Source organism: Taudactylus pleione, unplaced genomic scaffold, assembly GCF_031769625.1.
Source record: "Taudactylus pleione unplaced genomic scaffold, aTauple2 ptg000032l, whole genome shotgun sequence".
Lineage (NCBI taxonomy): Eukaryota > Metazoa > Chordata > Amphibia > Anura > Myobatrachidae > Taudactylus > Taudactylus pleione.
The window spans coordinates 3,460,101-3,484,542 of NW_028284434.1; the positions used below are offsets into that span (position 1 = coordinate 3,460,101).

General features: G+C 40.3%; 1 pseudogene; it reads left to right on the forward strand.

The window, feature by feature from the left end:
- The first annotated feature begins 5,407 nt into the window (after positions 1-5,407).
- On the forward strand, positions 5,408-7,388 carry LOC148538916 (uncharacterized; annotated as a pseudogene).
- Positions 7,389-24,442: the final 17,054 nt, after the last annotated feature.

Genomic DNA, 24,442 nt, shown 5'->3' on the forward strand with positions numbered 1-24,442 from the left:
TAATATTTCCTTGGAGGAGAAAGCTGATGTACGGTCAAATAAATCATGTGCATATTACATAATGAAACAGATTAATCCAGATTATATACAATTCTGTGATGAGTGGTCTAAATTAACTGAGGGATACAAAATGTGTTTTCCTGTATATGGAACATTCAACACAGACAGTTTAGACTTGGTGAGAGAAAAAATTTCTTGTTTATGTGGAGCTAAGCGTAGGGATAAGCATTTACAGTGTTTACATAATTGGTTTCATTACTCTAAGCTGTACAAACTCCAGACTGCAAGGGGAAATGTTCAGGAATCTGTTCAAGGATGACTTAACACGTTGTACCCTGTGCTCCCACAAGATTCCTGTCCTCCTGCATATTGTCCGTTGTTCCCAGAGAATATAACTGGTATATCAGATGAACAGTGGAATGATGAAATACAGATGGCAAGAATTGCATGTGCAGTGTCTAATTGTCCGAGAATTGTACCACCACATGTTGCTGCGTCATCTCCTTTGATTAATGCAGAAGGAGCACGTCCAAAAATACATAAGTCAACAGCTGTTGGTACAGATTCAGGTGATGATACTGATGAATTAAAATCAAGTGATTTTGAACAGACTATTGAAAAATGTGAGATAGAGCAGTCTGTAGGGGAGTATAAGGTTAAAACTGCTTATGAAGTCAGGAAAGAACAGGAAGCTAGATTACAGGCAGAAGCAATTATGACTAAAGATACATTACGCAGTTCAGTGAAAGACAAATATGTAATTAAAATGCAACCTGTGCGTATCTTTACTGTGCCAGGACAGCAAGAAGGTGAAGATAGATTGATTCCTTTATGGGCTCCGTGGAGACAGACGGATTTGCAGGCTTTAGTGCAAAATTTTCCTAACCTGAAACAGAATTTGCAAAAAGCATGCAAATACGTAGAGACCTTAGCGTTACTCCACGAACCGACTGGCAGAGATTGGAAACAGTTGATTCTTGCTATGTGGCCAGAAAATAAAGTACAATCTAAAGATATTGTGACTGAGGCTATGGTTAATGCTACGCAGCTAACTTCTGAAGAACAACAAGGTGTGGTAAAAAAAATTCAGGAACAACTGAAGTTAATTTTTCCACAACAAGTTGAATGGTCAAAACTGTATCAGACTAAGCAAGAGATTTCTGAAGGGGTAGCTGATTATCATAAAAGATTAATGGATAATTTTAAAGATTTTGGTGGTATTACAGATGAGGAAAATGTACAAGTTGCTTACATGGTAAAAGGGTTATTTATGGAAGGACTTAATGACGCATTATGGGAGAAAGTAACAATACAAAATCCAGAGTGGAAAGAACAGACTTTGAGTTTTTTAGTGACAGCGGCTAAGAGACATGAGAGAAATATTTTGCAAAAGAAATCTAAATCAAAAGAAAAGTTAATGACATTACAGATTAAGAGTCTTGAAAGCACTGTGCAGGATAATTGTTACAGAAATTGTTACACATGTGGGCAGTTTGGTCATTTTCAACGGCAATGTCCGATGTCAATCATACGGCAGAACAGACCATCCCCTTTGTACACCCCTCCCAGATATATGAGCAGGAATGGGGAGTTTAATCCTGGATACAGACCAAGTTTCCAACCTAAACCTTTTACAAGATTTTACAGACCTGGTTTACGCCCCCCTCCTCCTGCTGGGTTTTACACTCCTCGTTTCAGACCAGGGACACTGAATCCAAACTCACAGTGTTTTGTTCCAAGGGGTGGGGTGAATAGGTTTCCTCTCCCATAGGATGAGGAAAGCTCCCGTATACTTGCATTAGAAGTATCTAATATACAAGAATCAATAATACAAATGCAAGTAGGTAATGATATGTACCCATTTCAGATAGATACGGGAGCTGCGAAGAGCATGATAAAAGATATGGGAATTATTCAGAAAACATCACAAACTGTACAGGCAGTGGGAATTAGTGGGAAGTCATTACTCTTTCTGTTTCAACAGATCAGGAAATAACGCTAGGGCCAATTTCAACTACGCATGCTATTATCCTTTCATTAAAGACACCTTCTAATTTGTTAGGAAAGGATTTGTTGTGAAAACTACAAAGCACAATTTACTGTACTCCGGACGGAGTATTTTTACAGATTCCATAAAAATATACAGAGGATGTGCAAGCGTACTTGGATATGGCACACATTCCTTTGCCCATTTGTCCAATGATTCTGATTCCAGAGATTGAAAAAATGTTGGAACAAGTTCCAGAGAATCTTTGGACAACAGACTCTGAGGATGTTGGGTTGATGAATGATGCTTCACCTGTATATGTTGAATTATTACCAGGAGAGTCACCGCCACGTGTACCTCAATATCCATTAAAACCAGAAGCTGAAATAGGAATAGAACCGGTTACTAAAGCTCTTTTAACAATAGGTATATTGGTAAAATGTATGAGTCCAGCCAATACTCCAATATATCCAATTCCAAAACGACATACAAGTACAGGTACAGGTAAAAACTTAGGTTGGCATCTTCTACAGGACTTAAGAGCTTTAAGTAAGGTTGTAAAATCTCATTTTCCGGTAGTTCCAAATCCGGCAACATTTTTAATGCAAATACCTGAGGATACAACTCATTTTTCAGTGGTAGATTTATGCAGTGCATATTTTTCAATTCCAATACATCATGATTCACAGTATTTGTTTGACTTAACTTTTAAGGGTATTCAGTATACCTGGACTAGGCTTAGTCAAGGTTTTGTGGATTCACCAAGTATCTTTTCTCAGTACTTGCAAAATAACTTACAATCTTTTGTTCCAACAGATGGTTCAGTACTGATCCAATACGTGGATGATCTACTTTTATGTTCAAAGTCTTTTGAGGTGTCGATGGAAGATACTAAACAACTATTGTGTTTTCTTTCAGAAGCAGGTCACAAGGTTTCCAAAGAGAATATCCAGCTTTGTTCTGAGAAAGTTAAATACCTAGGTCATTGCTTGGCACCAGGCCAAAGACACCTAGATCCACGGAGGATTGCTTTAATTGATAAGCAACCTTTGCCTAAGACACAGAAGGAGGTGCGTTCTTTTCTAGGTATGGCGCAATTTTGCAGACAATGGATACCAGGGTTTTCTTCGGTGGCATTGCCTTTGCAAAAATTAACTACTCATGATCATCCTCGCCTTGTGCATCATACACCAGAATCTATACAATCATTTCATGAAATTAAGGAACTTCTGGCTGCAGCCCCTGCGTTAGGTCTACCGAATTATAAATTACCATTCCAACTTTATTGTACAGAGGACAAATGCACAGCCATAGGGGTATTAACTCAAATCCATGGTGGCATGCATAGACCTATTGGTTATTTCAGTGCACAACTTGATGCAGTTGCAAAAGCTCTGCCAACTTGTCTAAGGACAGTCGCGGCTGCAGCTATACTTGTAGACAAGACTCAAGACATTGTGCTTCAGCATGAATTGCATTTGTATGTTCCACATGCTGTGGCTCACTTGTTAAACGAATCACAAACCAAACATGTGTCAGCAGCCAGATTTTCCCATTGGGAAATTGATCTTTTAACACCTACTAATCTCCATATCCATAAGTGTACCACTCTCAATCCTGCTACATTGCTACCCAGCTTTTCCTCAAAGGGTGGAGAGGAGATATTTGAGGAAAGGGGGTAGATGAGCATGATTGCATGAAATACATGAAACAAAATTTTTCTGTAAGACCAGACATTTCTGAAGTTCCATTAGAAAATCCAGAAGTGGTTCTTTTTACTGATGGTAGTTGTCATAGACAAACACATGATGGTTCTTTGGTAACAGGGTATGCTGTGACTACACAGGATGACATAGTGGAAGCTAACTCGCTAGGACCACCACATTCAGCACAGGTGGCAGAACTCACAGCTTTGATCAGAGCATGTCAGTTATCTGAAGGGAAAAGAGTTAACATCTATACTGACTCCAGATATGGGTTTGGGGTTGTTGAGGACTTTGGTGCTATTTGGAAGCATAGAGGTTATCTAACAGCTTCAGGAACACCAATTGCTCATGCACAAACTGTCAAAGAATTGATTGATGCAATACAATTACCAAAAGAAGTAAAATAAAGAAGTAAAAATAGATTAGCTGACACAGCAGCCAGAGAAGCAGCTAGCATGATTAAAAAGAAAAAAAACAGAGGTAAATGCAGACTTGATGTTGTTTAAGGAAATAACATTTGATCAATTGAAGCAATATCAAGAAAAAGCTTCTCACAATGAAGTTAATATTTGGAAGCTAAGAAATTGCAATAAAAGGGAAGATGGTGTTTGGGTGGATGTAGAGGGAAAACCAGTTGCACCAAAGGTGTTGCTATCAGCTCTTGCAGAAGGTGCTCATGGACTAGTACATTTGGGAGCAGACAATATGAACCATATTGTCCAATCTTATTGGTTTGCTCCAGGATTCATATCAGTGGCTAAGGCTAAATGTCAAGGTTGTGTAATTTGTTTAAAGAACAATGTGAGGAAAACTGTACCTACAAAGGTAAAGCATTTGCAGAATTCCACAGGTCCATTCCATAGACTGCAAATTGATTATATCCAATTGTCTAAATCCAGAGGATTTAAGTACGCATTGGTTTGTGTTTGTATGTTCAGTGGGTGGGTCGAAGGATGGTGTACATCAACTGATACAGCACAATTTGCTGCTATGAAAATTTTGCAGGAATTTGTATGTCGTTATGGTTTACCTCGTGTTATTGAAAGTGACAGGGGAACTCATTTTACAAGGAAAGTGTTTTAGAAAATGTGTGAAATGATGGGAATAGAATCAAAATTACATACGCCATATTATCCAAAGGCATCTGCAAAAGTCGAGAGACAGAATGGTGTAATAAAAAATAGGCTAGCCAAACTTACAAAAGAGACAGGAATGGCATGGCCTGAAGCCGTACCATTGGTGCTTCATAGTATTAGAACCACACCTAAGCCCCCGCTCAATCTCTCGCCATATGAGCTACTTTTTGGATTACAACCACGATTCATTACTAACCCAAAGACTGACTTAAAAATGCAGCATGATTTGACTGTTCAATATGTCATACAATTGTCTAAACAGTTACAAGATCTGCAAAAAGTACAACAAGATGTTCAACCAGTATCAGCAATTGGTCCAGCTCATGAGCTGCAGCCTGGAGACTATGTTATGATAAGAAGTTTTTTACGTTCTGGTTCCCTTACAGATCAATGCGATGGTCCTTGGCAAGTACTGCTGACTACAGATACAGCTATAAAAGTTGCTGAGAAGGACACCTGGATTCACGGCTCCCACTGTAAAAAGGTCAGAGATCCGAGCCTAAAGGGACAACTAAAAGACTCAAACTCAAATGCTGATGCAGAGACTGAACTATATTTGAGAGAACTCTTCAATCAAGATGGAGGTGATTGCCTATCACCGATTGCAAGCCCATAAACTGATGCAAAGAAGAACATTTAACATGGTGGTCTGTGTGTTGGGTTTCATCATGATTATTTCAGTTGCAGGACTGATTTATGCTGGGGAGAGAGTGAGCGAGGGTCCATGGTCTTGTTACTACACATCCATTAGCATGGATGATGGAGTTCATTCTAATAAGTCCCTTCCTTCCTCTTTTCTAAGCAGGAAAACAAGAGAGTTAATTGACCGGTGTCAGGAGGCTGTTTTACCATCTGTGACAAGATGCATTTGTGATTACTGTACCAAACCACCTGAGGAAAGATGCATATTGTGGTGTATGGACAATATTGGTTATTATTCACAGGAATATCCCATTCAGCAATATCATTCATTGTTGGGTAAGGTATTGAATGTTACCAATTGTTGGATGTGTACCAGAACTCCATTGTTAAGTCGAAATATGCCATTGACACCAGTACCAGCCTTTCACTCAGAAATTACTAAAATACATGACGTAGATTGTGAAGACTGTCTTGCAAAAAAAATGTGGTCAAAAGGTTACTGAAACATATAATTTGACAAAACCTCCAGTAATTATATTGGCACCTCATGTAAGTGAGCGTATTCCTTTTTGTTTTGAGAAAACAATTGTTGAGATGCAACAAGGTGTACCACAAGTTTGGACAACTGCAGGACTGTATAATGTTCCTAGGCCTGAAAATCCAATACAGCTAGGGAAAGTTGAAACAGGGTATTGCGATAAGATCATTATAATGCCTAGGCCTTATGCTCCTCAATGTAAACAGTTCTGTAAGGAAAGTCTTCTGAAACCAAACTGTTTAGCATGTAGCATCGATTTCTATAATGAGTCATTTGATTATACACTGCTAACTAGGAAACCGAGAAATACAGAGAATAATGAGACAGAGAAAACCAGTGAACAAGAGGGTAAGGAAAATGAGAAGGTTCGAGAAAGTGTGGAAGGTCATATAGGTCAGATGCGAGGTGAGGAAGAAAGTAAAATAGGAAGTGCACCAAAACCAGAAGAGTTTCAGACATGTCATTTGAGAATGATGGTTACAGCTACTGTCTTAATGTTTGATGTTCCTTTCCTACTGCCAAATGATCTCTATTACTTATGTGGGAAATACGCTTATAAATGGTTACCTATTAATTCTGAAGGGATTTGTTATTTGGGTCGAGTGATACCACAATTTTATGCTATAACTCATGATGATTTGCAAAAAGTTCTTTTGCAGGATACCAACTTTGGACGTTCTAAAAGAGACATTGTTCCAGTAACTAAAAAGTATATCCCTTTGATACATTTATCAGTGAAACATCGTATTGGTACAGCCTTTGCTAATTTTCTTACCTCTGGTAATTGGTGATATTTGGAAAATCAACAAGAGATTACTGATCTGGCTGAGTTTATGGACAATGTGACTGAACTTTATGATGAGACTTTCAGATATGTTGGACATGAATTAAAAGCATTTCGAAATGAACTATTGCAACATCGCTTAGTGCTGGACTATTTAACTACACAAGCTGGAGGATATTGTCTTACTCTTGAAACAAACCTTGGAGTTCATTGTTGCAATTATCTGACTAATGACACTACTGATCCAGAAGCTGTTATTACTAACTACATGAATGAGGCTCATGATATGAAGGAAAAATTTCGATACATGCATTATGATAAAGAGTCAGAGAATGATTCATGGTGGTCAAGGTTAGATCCAAGTAAATGGATTTCAGGATTTGGAAAATGGTTTACCAATTTGTTTTATGCTCTGACGAAGTTCATTCTTGCCATTGTAGTCTTGATCCTTTTTATCTATGCAGTCTACCGATGTGGCATATGTTGTATTCAAAGGGCTACTCAGAGAGGTAGTTACAGAATGAAAGATGCAGAAACACAATACAAAAGAGAGGCATCTGGGATAGAAATGCAGGAACTATATGTTCCAGCATAAGCTATAAATATGGCACATGCAGGCTGTGCCTATTCAAAGGGTGGAGATTGTAGAAGTACAATTTAGTAGGACAACATCTAGTACAGGAAAAGATCACATAATTCAAAATATACTGGTTTATTACTTATATTGAGTTATATGTACACGCCATATGTGTTCATATACTCATATACACATATATTCATATAATCTTATATCATATTCATATAAGAACTCACATATATATCATTTAATGCTCGAACCATTTGTCAGCCATGATGCTGAAGCACGACTTGAATATTATGGTTACTTTAAGAAAGACATTACCTAACTTGTTTTTCTGTAAAGTTAGGGAGTAAAAGGAACACATTAAGACCTTCCTTTTGCGCACTGTCTGACTTATTTACCAAATATAGAAGTTCATCCCCCAGACGAGGATGTTGCAAATTGCACGTAGGCCATGGCTATTGTAATTCAAGGATGGGGAGTATTTCATTAAATTAGAGCAAGAATAAACTACTGTCTCAATCTTTTATGAATGTCTTATCAATTTATGCCAAAAGTCATCCAATGCTTGTATGCCTTAGAAGGAAAGAACTTTGTAAGTGGGGCGTGATAATGTGCAATGATTCTGCTAAAGAAAGACAAGTGTATAAAAGATTTGGGACTTGTGTCCATGTTGGTTACTGGTTACTTGTTACTTGTGCACTGACCGTGAGAGATGCACTTATGCTCTCAGTAAGATTACTTAATTAATTAATAAAATATACTTATTCTTAAGAATACCTGTTTCGGATCGATTACTCATTGGAGAAGCACACCTGTTTTTCTGTTTATGGAAGGCTTAAACAACAGATACACCAGTTGGTGGAGGGTAGCCTCCTCTCTTCTGATTCTGCTGCCCTCAGCCTGACTGCTGCTGCATAATCACACTCAGGTGAATGTTTAGCATGTGTTCCTGGTATACCTTTACTCAGTCTGTCTCAGTTTCTGGTCTATGACTACTGTACCTGTACAATTACCTGCCTCATGTTACTTTACTGCCCGTTGCTACTCCAGCTTAACTCTCTGCGGCCACCTCATTTCTTACTTGAGCTCCTACTATCTTGAGTTTAAGTCATGAGGGGCATCTAAGTACTTGTGAGAATATAAATCTCTATGGGAATGGCAGCTGCTATAGGTGAAGACCTCTCTAGCTTAATTCTAGGAGTTCATGTGGTTTCCTAGGTGAGCCCTAACAGTATAAATGTATAGCAGGAACATATTATCATGCCTTTGCAGGTCTAGAACAAGGGTTCAGCCTGGGAGTTACCAGTAATTAATTATATAATTAATTACCTGTCCTGTGTCTACTACTCTTGTGCTTCTCCTCCAGGTCCAAGCTTTGCTCCTGTAGTATATTGTTTTGTGGTAAAGATAACCTCATAGTTGTCCCAAGTAGATGTTTGGACTGAAGGTGACCTTCTAATAGTTCAGCAATGTAGTATGCTTGGCTGTTGACCTCACATTTTGTTCCATGGAGAAGGCCCACCAGGAAAAAGTTAGAGGCGTGATAATATGTTCCTGCTATACATTATACATGCACATATACAGTTAGTTCTGCCTAAGTAAAAATGTCCATACCTAACATAAATATTTTACTTCACCCTATCTTGAGTAAATTTTTTGTGGTAAAGACAACTTCACAATTGTCCTGAGGTGAAATTAAGGGTGAATAATCCATAAATTAATATTGCTTGGCTGTTGACCTCACATATTGTTGGATGGAATGGTCCTACTTGGACAAACCTAGAGTTTTAATAATGTTCCTGCGATGCAGTAAAATCCATATATATCACGTTATACCTCTCTCTGTTTGCAGGTTGATTTAACACTGATACTGGAATTAGGCAAAATAGATTTTGTACTATAAGATTGGGGACAAACCGCCAAATCACAAATAGTCACATTAACCACCTCAATCCACAAGTGCCTTTAAACACCCACAGGTCTCATGGTTGGGAATTGTGTGTGCAATGCTGTTTAGGACTTTGACACCCAAGCCCAATATCTACATAAAAACAAGGACAGGGAACCCATTAAATATCCTGCCCAGAAAAAAGAGACAGAAAGGACCCAATGACAATAAAAAATAAAGGCAAATCACTGCTGCCAACTATAAAAATAACATGTTTTTAAAAAAAGAAAGTTACACAAACTTATGTAATTATGGAGACATATACACAGACACAAATATACAGTTACAGAAACCTATATACACATTGTCACAAAAACATATATAGGTACAAAGACATACAGTAAATACAGTTATATAAAAGCATGTACAAACACATTTACAGTATAGTTACACAAAAACATATACAGATAAATATTTACAGTTACACAGACACATATATACTGTAGGTACACAGAAACATTTATCCAGTGACCCAGGCACATACAGATTTATATATATAAATATATATATATATATATATATATATATTCCTTAGACTAAAAACCTTACGGTTTCACATGTCCCATTAAGGCTTCTTAGACATGATCTGGAATTTCACAAAACCTACTGAATTTGTGCCACTCAAACAAAAAATTCCAATCACTAAGGCTGACAGTTTAATGGAAGTGTTCCTTGTGCAAAAGAAATATGGTATACCATCACACCCTCTGGTTAACTAAAGAGTCAGCACTCTCACAGAGTGAAATTGCTGTCACTCTCAAAATTGTGTGCTCATTGGAATATACACATGCAGTCTATGCAGTGAATTTAGATTTGGGGTTTGTTTATAAGGTAGCTATTGTTCAGGGTACTCACCCCCCCAAAAAAAAAACACAATCAACTAGCAACGGGCTTTGGAGACCCAGTACTGGTTGTGTTAAATACAGGGAACAAATGACATAGGGGTCCCCCATATTAAGCACAACCAGCACCAGGCTTTTCAGAACCAGTACTGGTTGCCAAAATACGAGGGACAAATGATGTAGGGGTCCCCCAAATTCAGCATAACCAGCACTGGGCTTTGAGCTGGTCCTTGAAATACAGGGAAAAAACATGCGTAGGGTCCCCATGTATTTACCAGAACCAGCACTGGACATTTTCTAGCATGGGCTAATGCCACAGCCAGGAAAGCCCTTTCACTGGGCACCTGGCTGAAGCATCAACCCTGACTGGTAGTCAGCCCAGGTTGGGATCCCTGGGGACTCCCCCCAATAAAAGTGTCCTCTCTAGGGCACCCCAAGCCCTGGCTGTTGGGTGCCGAGTTGATTATGTAATGTTTAGTGCATAATGAAGACATAATTTATTGTCTTTTGCAGAAGCACTACAGTCTCCAGTAAGCCTTCCCCAAATGCTGGTACTTGGAGAACCACAAGTACCAACAAGCAGGGCAGAAAAATCTCCACTGATATTATAGTACCCTGTAAAAGAAATTTATAGAAAAAACACAGACATCAATTGCTTTAAAATTTTATTTTTCTGTACCATCACCAAGGGGATGGCAGACTTTAAGTTCTTTTTCATAGCTGCTGCTTCCCCCAGGACTTCTCCAGTGTCTTCACCTGGAGGGTGGTGGCCTTTAAGCTCTTTTACATGGTTGCCGCCTATCCAGGACTTCCCCGGCAACTTCTTTCTTTGGCAGGTCTTCTCTGCTGCCAAAGGGCTCCCCTGGCTGTAGTATCAGCCCCCTCTAGAAAGGGTCCAGTGCTGGTTTGGGTAAATACAGCTGGACCCTATGCACTTTTCCCCCCAGTATTTACAGAAACAGAGCAGACTCAGAGGCCAGTGCTGGTTGCGCTAAATACGAGGGACCCATTTGTCATTTGTCCGCCGTATTTTGGCAACCACCACTGGTTTTCAAAAGCCTGGTGCTGGTTGTGCTTAATATGAGGGACCCCTACATCGTTTGTCCCCTGTATTTATTAGCACAACCAGTACTGGATTTCCAAAGCCCAGCGCTGGTTGTTGTTTATTTTTTGGCAGGAGGGGCCATGACATATTTTTTTTTACACAGGTTTTAATTTTATTTTTTTAAACAAAGAAGCACACGGAATCTATCTGTGCTTCTGCGCTTGTTTATTCATCCACAGATGCAGGTATCACGAATATTTCAGATCCGAGCCTGCATCTGTCTGCTGCTACCTCCCCCATGTCCTTCTGCAAGCACCACCGCAGCCCGCACTGCTGCTGCACTTCCACCACTAATACACGCTACTGTCCCTGGGTCCCAACCGAAGCTAACAACTGCTACCCCGCCACCCCTGGGTCCAAACTGCAGCTAGAAGCCACTTTCTTTCCCCGAGCCCAACGCCGCTACTACCCACACTGGCCAGCAATCTTGGTGCACCCAAGTGAAGCCTCAGTGAGTACACCTGCTGGAGGCTCCTACTGAGGCTGTGCAACAAGTTGAAACTCCCTATCTCTACAATGGCGGATTCATGAGGTAATACTGTAACTTTCTCAATTACCTAAAACCCAACAGCACCTACCCTGGCACAAAAGTTACCTAATGAAACAAACCCAAGTCTAAATTCACCCCCTACCCTGAGTTATGCCTTCCCAAAAATTTCCCATGGAGAAGAGCAGAAAAGTGGTCCTAATTTAGAGTGTCACAAGACACTGACATTTGGAGATTTACATTACTTCCCAATCCTAATTTTTTATGTTTTTGCACCAAAATTTGGAATGCAGCACCAAGCAACAGTTCTACACGAAAGTGCCAAATTTCAGCACAGTACTTTCAATAGCTTTTGAGGTGTAGCCCCTTAAACACCATGCACCCTCTCGGGAATCTCTATGGGAGAATTAATTTTTTTTTAAATTAAGCCTTAAAATAAGGGCATGACTGTGCCCTTATAATATACATAGTGACACGGAGACATATACAGGTACAGTTACATACACATATAGTTACAGTGATACAATAAAACACATATATATATATATATATATATATATATATATATATATACAGTAACTCAAACATCTATATTGTTATAGACACATGACTACAGTTACACAGACACATATAAAGTTGTACAGACACATATATACAGTTACATAGATACACCAGTTGGTGGAGGGTAGCCTCCTCTCTTCTGATTCTGCTGCCCTCAGCCGGACTGCTGCTGCATAATCACACTCAGGTGAATGTTTAGCATGTGTTCCTGGTATACCTTTACTCAGTCTGTCTCAGTTTCTGGTCTATGACTACTGTACCTGTACAATTACCTGCCTCATGTTACTTTACTGCCCGTTGCTACTCCAGCTTAACTCTCTGCGGCCACCTCATTTCTTACTTGAGCTCCTACTATCTTGAGTTTAAGTCATGAGGGGCATCTAAGTACTTGTGAGAATATAAATCTCTATGGGAATGGCAGCTGCTATAGGTGAAGACCTCTCTAGCTTAATTCTAGGAGTTCATGTGGTTTCCTAGGTGAGCCCTAACAGTATAAATGTATAGCAGGAACATATTATCATGCCTTTGCAGGTCTAGAACAAGGGTTCAGCCTGGGAGTTACCAGTAATTAATTATATAATTAATTACCTGTCCTGTGTCTACTACTCTTGTGCTTCTCCTCCAGGTCCAAGCTTTGCTCCTGTAGTATATTGTTTTGTGGTAAAGATAACCTCATAGTTGTCCCAAGTAGATGTTTGGACTGAAGGTGACCTTCTAATAGTTCAGCAATGTAGTATGCTTGGCTGTTGACCTCACATTTTGTTCCATGGAGAAGGCCCACCAGGAAAAAGTTAGAGGCGTGATAATATGTTCCTGCTATACATTATACATGCACATATACAGTTAGTTCTGCCTAAGTAAAAATGTCCATACCTAACATAAATATTTTACTTCACCCTATCTTGAGTAAATTTTTTGTGGTAAAGACAACTTCACAATTGTCCTGAGGTGAAATTAAGGGTGAATAATCCATAAATTAATATTGCTTGGCTGTTGACCTCACATATTGTTGGATGGAATGGTCCTACTTGGACAAACCTAGAGTTTTAATAATGTTCCTGCGATGCAGTAAAATCCATATATATCACGTTATACCTCTCTCTGTTTGCAGGTTGATTTAACACTGATACTGGAATTAGGCAAAATAGATTTTGTACTATAAGATTGGGGACAAACCGCCAAATCACAAATAGTCACATTAACCACCTCAATCCACAAGTGCCTTTAAACACCCACAGGTCTCATGGTTGGGAATTGTGTGTGCAATGCTGTTTAGGACTTTGACACCCAAGCCCAATATCTACATAAAAACAAGGACAGGGAACCCATTAAATATCCTGCCCAGAAAAAAGAGACAGAAAGGACCCAATGACAATAAAAAATAAAGGCAAATCACTGCTGCCAACTATAAAAATAACATGTTTTTAAAAAAAGAAAGTTACACAAACTTATGTAATTATGGAGACATATACACAGACACAAATATACAGTTACAGAAACCTATATACACATTGTCACAAAAACATATATAGGTACAAAGACATACAGTAAATACAGTTATATAAAAGCATGTACAAACACATTTACAGTATAGTTACACAAAAACATATACAGATAAATATTTACAGTTACACAGACACATATATACTGTAGGTACACAGAAACATTTATCCAGTGACCCAGGCACATACAGATTTATATATATAAATATATATATATATATATATATATATATTCCTTAGACTAAAAACCTTACGGTTTCACATGTCCCATTAAGGCTTCTTAGACATGATCTGGAATTTCACAAAACCTACTGAATTTGTGCCACTCAAACAAAAAATTCCAATCACTAAGGCTGACAGTTTAATGGAAGTGTTCCTTGTGCAAAAGAAATATGGTATACCATCACACCCTCTGGTTAACTAAAGAGTCAGCACTCTCACAGAGTGAAATTGCTGTCACTCTCAAAATTGTGTGCTCATTGGAATATACACATGCAGTCTATGCAGTGAATTTAGATTTGGGGTTTGTTTATAAGGTAGCTATTGTTCAGGGTACTCACCCCCCCAAAAAAAAAACACAATCAACTAGCAACGGGCTTTGGAGACCCAGTACTGGTTGTGTTAAATACAGGGAACAAATGACATAGGGGTCCCCCATATTAAGCACAACCAGCACCAGGCTTTTCAGAACCAGTACTGGTTGCCAAAATACGAGGGACAAATGATGTAGGGGTCCCCCAAATTCAGCATAACCAGCACTGGGCTTTGAGCTGGTCCTTGAAATACAGGGAAAAAACATGCGTAGGGTCCCCATGTATTTACCAGAACCAGCACTGGACATTTTCTAGCATGGGCTAATGCCACAGCCAGGAAAGCCCTTTCACTGGGCACCTGGCTGAAGCATCAACCCTGACTGGTAGTCAGCCCAGGTTGGGATCCCTGGGGACTCCCCCCAATAAAAGTGTCCTCTCTAGGGCACCCCAAGCCCTGGCTGTTGGGTGCCGAGTTGATTATGTAATGTTTAGTGCATAATGAAGACATAATTTATTGTCTTTTGCAGAAGCACTACAGTCTCCAGTAAGCCTTCCCCAAATGCTGGTACTTGGAGAACCACAAGTACCAACAAGCAGGGCAGAAAAATCTCCACTGATATTATAGTACCCTGTAAAAGAAATTTATAGAAAAAACACAGACATCAATTGCTTTAAAATTTTATTTTTCTGTACCATCACCAAGGGGATGGCAGACTTTAAGTTCTTTTTCATAGCTGCTGCTTCCCCCAGGACTTCTCCAGTGTCTTCACCTGGAGGGTGGTGGCCTTTAAGCTCTTTTACATGGTTGCCGCCTATCCAGGACTTCCCCGGCAACTTCTTTCTTTGGCAGGTCTTCTCTGCTGCCAAAGGGCTCCCCTGGCTGTAGTATTAGCCCCCTCTAGAAAGGGTCCAGTGCTGGTTTGGGTAAATACAGCTGGACCCTATGCACTTTTCCCCCCAGTATTTACAGAAACAGAGCAGACTCAGAGGCCAGTGCTGGTTGCGCTAAATACGAGGGACCCATTTGTCATTTGTCAGCCGTATTTTGGCAACCACCACTGGTTTTCAAAAGCCTGGTGCTGGTTGTGCTTAATATGAGGGACCCCTACATCGTTTGTCCCCTGTATTTATTAGCACAACCAGTACTGGATTTCCAAAGCCCAGCGCTGGTTGTTGTTTATTTTTTGGCAGGAGGGGCCATGACATATTTTTTTTTACACAGGTTTTAATTTTATTTTTTTAAACAAAGAAGCACACGGAATCTATCTGTGCTTCTGCGCTTGTTTATTCATCCACAGATGCAGGTATCACGAATATTTCAGATCCGAGCCTGCATCTGTCTGCTGCTACCTCCCCCATGTCCTTCTGCAAGCACCACCGCAGCCCGCACTGCTGCTGCACTTCCACCACTAATACACGCTACTGTCCCTGGGTCCCAACCGAAGCTAACAACTGCTACCCCGCCACCCCTGGGTCCAAACTGCAGCTAGAAGCCACTTTCTTTCCCCGAGCCCAACGCCGCTACTACCCACACTGGCCAGCAATCTTGGTGCACCCAAGTGAAGCCTCAGTGAGTACACCTGCTGGAGGCTCCTACTGAGGCTGTGCAACAAGTTGAAACTCCCTATCTCTACAATGGCGGATTCATGAGGTAATACTGTAACTTTCTCAATTACCTAAAACCCAACAGCACCTACCCTGGCACAAAAGTTACCTAATGAAACAAACCCAAGTCTAAATTCACCCCCTACCCTGAGTTATGCCTTCCCAAAAATTTCCCATGGAGAAGAGCAGAAAAGTGGTCCTAATTTAGAGTGTCACAAGACACTGACATTTGGAGATTTACATTACTTCCCAATCCTAATTTTTTATGTTTTTGCACCAAAATTTGGAATGCAGCACCAAGCAACAGTTCTACACGAAAGTGCCAAATTTCAGCACAGTACTTTCAATAGCTTTTGAGGTGTAGCCCCTTAAACACCATGCACCCTCTCGGGAATCTCTGTGGGAGAATTAATTTTTTTTTAAATTAAGCCTTAAAATAAGGGCAAGACTGTGCCCTTATAATATACATAGTGACACGGAGACATATACAGGTACAGTTACATACACATATAGTTACAGTGATACAATAAAACACATATATATATATATATATATATATACAGTAACTCAAACATCTATATTGTTATAGACACATGACTACAGTTACACAGACACATATAAAGTTGTACAGACACATATATACAGTTACATAGATACACCAGTTGGTGGAGGGTAGCCTCCTCTCTTCTGATTCTGCTGCCCTCAGCCGGACTGCTGCTGCATAATCACACTCAGGTGAATGTTTAGCATGTGTTCCTGGCATACCTTTACTCAGTCTGTCTCAGTCTCTGGTCTATGACTACTGTACCTGTACAATTACCTGCCTCAGGTTACTTTACTGCCCGTTGCTACTCCAGCTTAACTCTCTGCGGCCTCCTCATTTCTTACTTAAGCTCCTACTATCTTGAGTTTAAGTCATGGGGGGCATCTAAGTACTTGTGAGAATATAAATCTCTATGGGAATGGCAGCTGCTATAGGTGAAGACCACTCTAGCTTAGTTCTAGGAGTTCATGTGGTTTCCTAGGTGAGCCCTAACAGTATAAATGTATAGCAGGAACATATTATCACGCCTCTGCAGGTCTAGAACAAGGGTCCAGCCTGGGAGTTACCAGTAATTAATTATATAATTAATTACCTGTCCTGTGTCTTCTACTCTTGTGCTTCTCCTCCAGGTCCAAGCTTTGCTCCTGTAGTATATGTTTTGTGGTAAAGATGACCTCATAGTTGTCCCAAGTAGATGTTTGGACTGAAGGTGACCTTCTAATAGTTCAGCAATGTAGTATACTTGGCTGTTGACCTCACATTTTGTTCCATGGAGAAGGCCCACCTGGAAAAAGTTAGAGGCATGATAATATGTTCCTGCTAAACATTATACATGCACATATACAGTTAGTTTTGCCTAAGTAAAAATGTCCATACCTAACATAAATATTTTACTTCACCCTATCTTGAGTAAATGTTTTGTGGAAAAGACAACTTCACAATTGTCTTGAGGTGAAATTAAGGGTGAATAATCCATAAATTAATATTGCTTGGCTGTTGACCTCTCATATTGTTGGATGGAATGGTCCTACTTGGACAAACCTAGAGTTTTAATAATGTTCCTGTGATGCAGTAAAATGCATATATATCACATTATTCCTCTCTCTGTTTGCAGGTTGATTTAACACTGATACTGGAATTAGGCAAAATAGATTTTGTACTATAAGATTGGGGACAAACCGCCAAATCACAAATAGCCACATTAACCACCTCAATCCACAAGTGCCTTTAAACACCCACAGGTCTCATGGTTGGGAATTGTGTGTGCAATGCTGTTTAGGACTTTGACACCCAAGCCCAATATCTACATAAAAACAAGGACAGGGAACCCATTAAATATCCTGCCCAGAAAAAAGAGACAGAAAGGACCCAATGACAATAAAAAATAAAGGCAAATCACTGCTGCCAACTATAAAAAAAACATGTTTTTAAAAAAAGAAAGTTACACAAACTTATGTAATTATGGAGACATATACACAGACACAAATATACAGTTACAGAAACCTATATACACATTGTCACAAAAACATATATAGGTACAAAGACATACAGTAAATACAGTTATATAAAAGCATGTACAAACACATTTACAGTATAGTTACACAAAAACATATACAGATAAATATTTACAGTTACACAGACACATATATACTGTAGGTACACAGAAACATTTATCCAGTGACCCAGGCACATACAGATTTATATATATAAATATATATATATATATATATATATATATATATTCCTTAGACTAAAAACCTTACGGTTTCACATGTCCCATTAAGGCTTCTTAGACATGATCTGGAATTTCACAAAACCTACTGAATTTGTGCCACTCAAACTAAAAATTCCAATCACTAAGGCTGACAGTTTAATGGAAGTGTTCCTTGTGCAAAAGAAATATGGTATACCATCACACCCTCTGGTTAACTAAAGAGTCAGCACTCCCACAGAGTGAAATTGCTGTCACTCTCAAAATTGTGTGCTCATTGGAATATACACATGCAGTCTATGCAGTGAATTTAGATTTGGGGTTTGTTTATAAGGTAGCTATTGTTCAGGGTACTCACCCCCCCAAAAAAAAAACACAATCAACTAGCAACGGGCTTTGGAGACCCAGTACTGGTTGTGTTAAATACAGGGAACAAATGACATAGGGGTCCCCCATATTAAGCACAACCAGCACCAGGCTTTTCAGAACCAGTACTGGTTGCCAAAATACGAGGGACAAATGATGTAGGGGTCCCCCAAATTCAGCATAACCAGCACTGGGCTTTGAGCTGGTCCTTGAAATACAGGGAAAAAACATGCGTAGGGTCCCCATGTATTTACCAGAACCAGCACTGGACATTTTCTAGCATGGGCTAATGCCACAGCCAGGAAAGCCCTTTCACTGGGCACCTGGCTGAAGCATCAACCCTGACTGGTAGTCAGCCCAGGTTGGGATCCCTGGGGACTCCCCCCAATAAAAGTGTCCTCTCTAGGGCACCCCAAGCCCTGGCTGTTGGGTGCCGAGTTGATTATGTAATGTTTAGTGCATAATGAAGACATAATTTATTGTCTTTTGCAGAAGCACTACAGTCTCCAGTAAGCCTTCCCCAAATGCTGGTACTTGGAGAACCACAAGTACCAACAAGCAGGGCAGAAAAATCTCCACTGATATTATAGTACCCTGTAAAAGAAATTTATAGAAAAAACACAGACATCAATTGCTTTAAAATTTTATTTTTCTGTACCATCACCAAGGGGATGGCAGACTTTAAGTTCTTTTTCATAGCTGCTGCTTCCCCCAGGACTTCTCCAGTGTCTTCACCTGGAGGGTGGTGGCCTTTAAGCTCTTTTACATGGTTGCCGCCTATCCAGGACTTCCCCGTCAACTTCTTTCTTTGGCAGGTCTTCTCTGCTGCCAAAGGGCTCCCCTGGCTGTAGTATTAGCCCCCTCTAGAAAGGGTCCAGTGCTGGTTTGGGTAAATACAGCTGGACCCTATGCACTTTTCCCCCCAGTATTTACAGAAACAGAGCAGACTCAGAGGCCAGTGCTGGTTGCGCTAAATACGAGGGACCCATTTGTCATTTGTCCGCCGTATTTTGGCAACCACCACTGGTTTTCAAAAGCCTGGTGCTGGTTGTGCTTAATATGAGGGACCCCTACATCGTTTGTCCCCTGTATTTATTAGCACAACCAGTACTGGATTTCCAAAGCCCAGTGCTGGTTGTTGTTTATTTTTTGGCAGGAGGGGCCATGACATATTTTTTTTTACACAGGTTTTAATTTTATTTTTTTAAACAAAGAAGCACACGGAATCTATCTGTGCTTCTGCGCTTGTTTATTTATCCACAGATGCAGGTATCACGAATATTTCAGATCCGAGCCTGCATCTGTCTGCTGCTACTTCCCCCATGTCCTTCTGCAAGCACCACCGCAGCCCGCACTGCTGCTGCACTTCCACCACTAATACATGCTACTGTCCCTGGGTCCCAACCGAAGCTAACAACTGCTACCCCGCCACCCCTGGGTCCAAACTGCAGCTAGAAGCCACTTTCTTCCCCCGAGCCCAACGCCGCTACTACCCACACTGGCCAGCAATCTTGGTGCACCCAAGTGAAGCCTCAGTGAGTACACCTGCTGGAGGCTCCTACTGAGGCTGTGCAACAAGTTGAAACTCCCTATCTCTACAATGGCGGATTCATGAGGTAATACTGTAACTTTCTCAATTACCTAAAACCCAACAGCACCTACCCTGGCACAAAAGTTACCTAATGAAACAAACCCAAGTCTAAATTCACCCCCTACCCTGAGTTATGCCTTCCCAAAAATTTCCCATGGAGAAGAGCAGAAAAGTGGTCCTAATTTAGAGTGTCACAAGACACTGACATTTGGAGATTTACATTCCTTCCCAATCCTAATTTTTTATGTTTTTGCACCAAAATTTGGAATGCAGCACCAAGCAACAGTTCTACACGAAAGTGCCAAATTTCAGCACAGTACTTTCAATAGCTTTTGAGGTGTAGCCCCTTAAACACCATGCACCCTCTCGGGAATCTCTATGGGAGAATTAATTTTTTTTTAAATTAAGCCTTAAAATAAGGGCATGACTGTGCCCTTATAATATACATAGTGACACGGAGACATATACAGGTACAGTTACATACACATATAGTTACAGTGATACAATAAAACACATATATATATATATATATATATATATATATATATACAGTAACTCAAACATCTATATTGTTATAGACACATGACTACAGTTACACAGACACATATAAAGTTGTACAGACACATATATACAGTTACATAGATACACCAGTTGGTGGAGGGTAGCCTCCTCTCTTCTGATTCTGCTGCCCTCAGCCGGACTGCTGCTGCATAATCACACTCAGGTGAATGTTTAGCATGTGTTCCTGGCATACCTTTACTCAGTCTGTCTCAGTCTCTGGTCTATGACTACTGTACCTGTACAATTACCTGCCTCAGGTTACTTTACTGCCCGTTGCTACTCCAGCTTAACTCTCTGCGGCCTCCTCATTTCTTACTTAAGCTCCTACTATCTTGAGTTTAAGTCATGGGGGGCATCTAAGTACTTGTGAGAATATAAATCTCTATGGGAATGGCAGCTGCTATAGGTGAAGACCACTCTAGCTTAGTTCTAGGAGTTCATGTGGTTTCCTAGGTGAGCCCTAACAGTATAAATGTATAGCAGGAACATATTATCACGCCTCTGCAGGTCTAGAACAAGGGTCCAGCCTGGGAGTTACCAGTAATTAATTATATAATTAATTACCTGTCCTGTGTCTTCTACTCTTGTGCTTCTCCTCCAGGTCCAAGCTTTGCTCCTGTAGTATATGTTTTGTGGTAAAGATGACCTCATAGTTGTCCCACGTAGATGTTTGGACTGAAGGTGACCTTCTAATAGTTCAGCAATGTAGTATACTTGGCTGTTGACCTCACATTTTGTTCCATGGAGAAGGCCCACCTGGAAAAAGTTAGAGGCATGATAATATGTTCCTGCTAAACATTATACATGCACATATACAGTTAGTTTTGCCTAAGTAAAAATGTCCATACCTAACATAAATATTTTACTTCACCCTATCTTGAGTAAATGTTTTGTGGAAAAGACAACTTCACAATTGTCTTGAGGTGAAATTAAGGGTGAATAATCCATAAATTAATATTGCTTGGCTGTTGACCTCTCATATTGTTGGATGGAATGGTCCTACTTGGACAAACCTAGAGTTTTAATAATGTTCCTGTGATGCAGTAAAATGCATATATATCACATTATTCCTCTCTCTGTTTGCAGGTTGATTTAACACTGATACTGGAATTAGGCAAAATAGATTTTGTACTATAAGATTGGGGACAAACCGCCAAATCACAAATAGCCACATTAACCACCTCAATCCACAAGTGCCTTTAAACACCCACAGGTCTCATGGTTGGGAATTGTGTGTGCAATGCTGTTTAGGACTTTGACACCCAAGCCCAATATCTACATAAAAACAAGGACAGGGAACCCATTAAATATCCTGCCCAGAAAAAAGAGACAGAAAGGACCCAATGACAATAAAAAATAAAGGCAAATCACTGCTGCCAACTATAAAAAAAACATGTTTTTAAAAAAAGAAAGTTACACAAACTTATGTAATTATGGAGACATATACACAGACACAAATATACAGTTACAGAAACCTATATACACATTGTCACAAAAACATATATAGGTACAAAGACATACAGTAAATACAGTTATATAAAAGCATGTACAAACACATTTACAGTATAGTTACACAAAAACATATACAGATAAATATTTACAGTTACACAGACACATATATACTGTAGGTACACAGAAACATTTATCCAGTGACCCAGGCACATACAGATTTATATATATAAATATATATATATATATATTCCTTAGACTAAAAACCTTACGGTTTCACATGTCCCATTAAGGCTTCTTAGACATGATCTGGAATTTCACAAAACCTACTGAATTTGTGCCACTCAAACTAAAAATTCCAATCACTAAGGCTGACAGTTTAATGGAAGTGTTCCTTGTGCAAAAGAAATATGGTATACCATCACACCCTCTGGTTAACTAAAGAGTCAGCACTCTCGCAGAGTGAAATTGCTGTCACTCTCAAAATTGTGTGCTCATTGGAATATACACATGCAGTCTATGCAGTGAATTTAGATTTGGGGTTTGTTTTATAAGGTAGCTATTGTTCAGGGTACTCACCCCCCCAAAAAAAAACACAATCAACTAGCAACGGGCTTTGGAGACCCAGTACTGGTTGTGTTAAATACAGGGAACAAATGACATAGGGGTCCCCCATATTAAGCACAACCAGCACCAGGCTTTTCAGAACCAGTACTGGTTGCCAAAATACGAGGGACAAATGATGTAGGGGTCCCCCAAATTCAGCATAACCAGCACTGGGCTTTGAGCCGGTCCTTGAAATACAGGGAAAAAACATGCGTAGGGTCCCCATGTATTTACCAGAACCAGCACTGGACATTTTCTAGCATGGGCTAATGCCACAGCCAGGAAAGCCCTTTCACTGGGCACCTGGCTGAAGCATCAACCCTGACTGGTAGTCAGCCCAGGTTGGGATCCCTGGGGACTCCCCCCAATAAAAGTGTCCTCTCTAGGGCACCCCAAGCCCTGGCTGTTGGGTGCCGAGTTGATTATGTAATGTTTAGTGCATAATGAAGACATAATTTATTGTCTTTTGCAGAAGCACTACAGTCCCCAGTAAGCCTTCCCCAAATGCTGGTACTTGGAGAACCACAAGTACCAACAAGCAGGGCAGAAAAATCTCCACTGATATTTATAGTACCCTGTAAAAGAAATTTATAGAAAAAACACAGACATCAATTGCTTTAAAATTTTATTTTTCTGTACCATCACCAAGGGGATGGCAGACTTTAAGTTCTTTTTCATAGCTGCTGCTTCCCCCAGGACTTCTCCAGTGTCTTCACCTGGAGGGTGGTGGCCTTTAAGCTCTTTTACATGGTTGCCGCCTATCCAGGACTTCCCCGGCAACTTCTTTCTTTGGCAGGTCTTCTCTGCTGCCAAAGGGCTCCCCTGGCTGTAGTATTAGCCCCCTCTAGAAAGGGTCCAGTGCTGGTTTGGGTAAATACAGCTGGACCCTATGCACTTTTCCCCCCAGTATTTACAGAAACAGAGCAGACTCAGAGGCCAGTGCTGGTTGCGCTAAATACGAGGGACCCATTTGTCATTTGTCCGCCGTATTTTGGCAACCACCACTGGTTTTCAAAAGCCTGGTGCTGGTTGTGCTTAATATGAGGGACCCCTACATCGTTTGTCCCCTGTATTTATTAGCACAACCAGTACTGGATTTCCAAAGCCCAGTGCTGGTTGTTGTTTATTTTTTGGCAGGAGGGGCCATGACATATTTTTTTTTACACAGGTTTTAATTTTATTTTTTTAAACAAAGAAGCACACGGAATCTATCTGTGCTTCTGCGCTTGTTTATTTATCCACAGATGCAGGTATCATGAATATTTCAGATCCGAGCCTGCATCTGTCTGCTGCTACCTCCCCCATGTCCTTCTGCAAGCACCACCGCAGCCCGCACTGCTGCTGCACTTCCACCACTAATACACGCTACTGTCCCTGGGTCCCAACCGAAGCTAACAACTGCTACCCCGCCACCCCTGGGTCCAAACTGCAGTTAGAAGCCACTTTCTTCCCCCGAGCCCAACGCCGCTACTAGCCATACTGGCCAGCAATCTTGGTGCACCCAAGTGAAGCCTCAGTGAGTACACCTGCTGGAGGCTCCTACTGAGGCTGTGCAACAAGTTGAAACTCCCTATCTCTACAATGGCGGATTCATGAGGTAATACTGTAACTTTCTCAATTACTTAAAACCCAACAGCACCTACCCTGGCACAAAA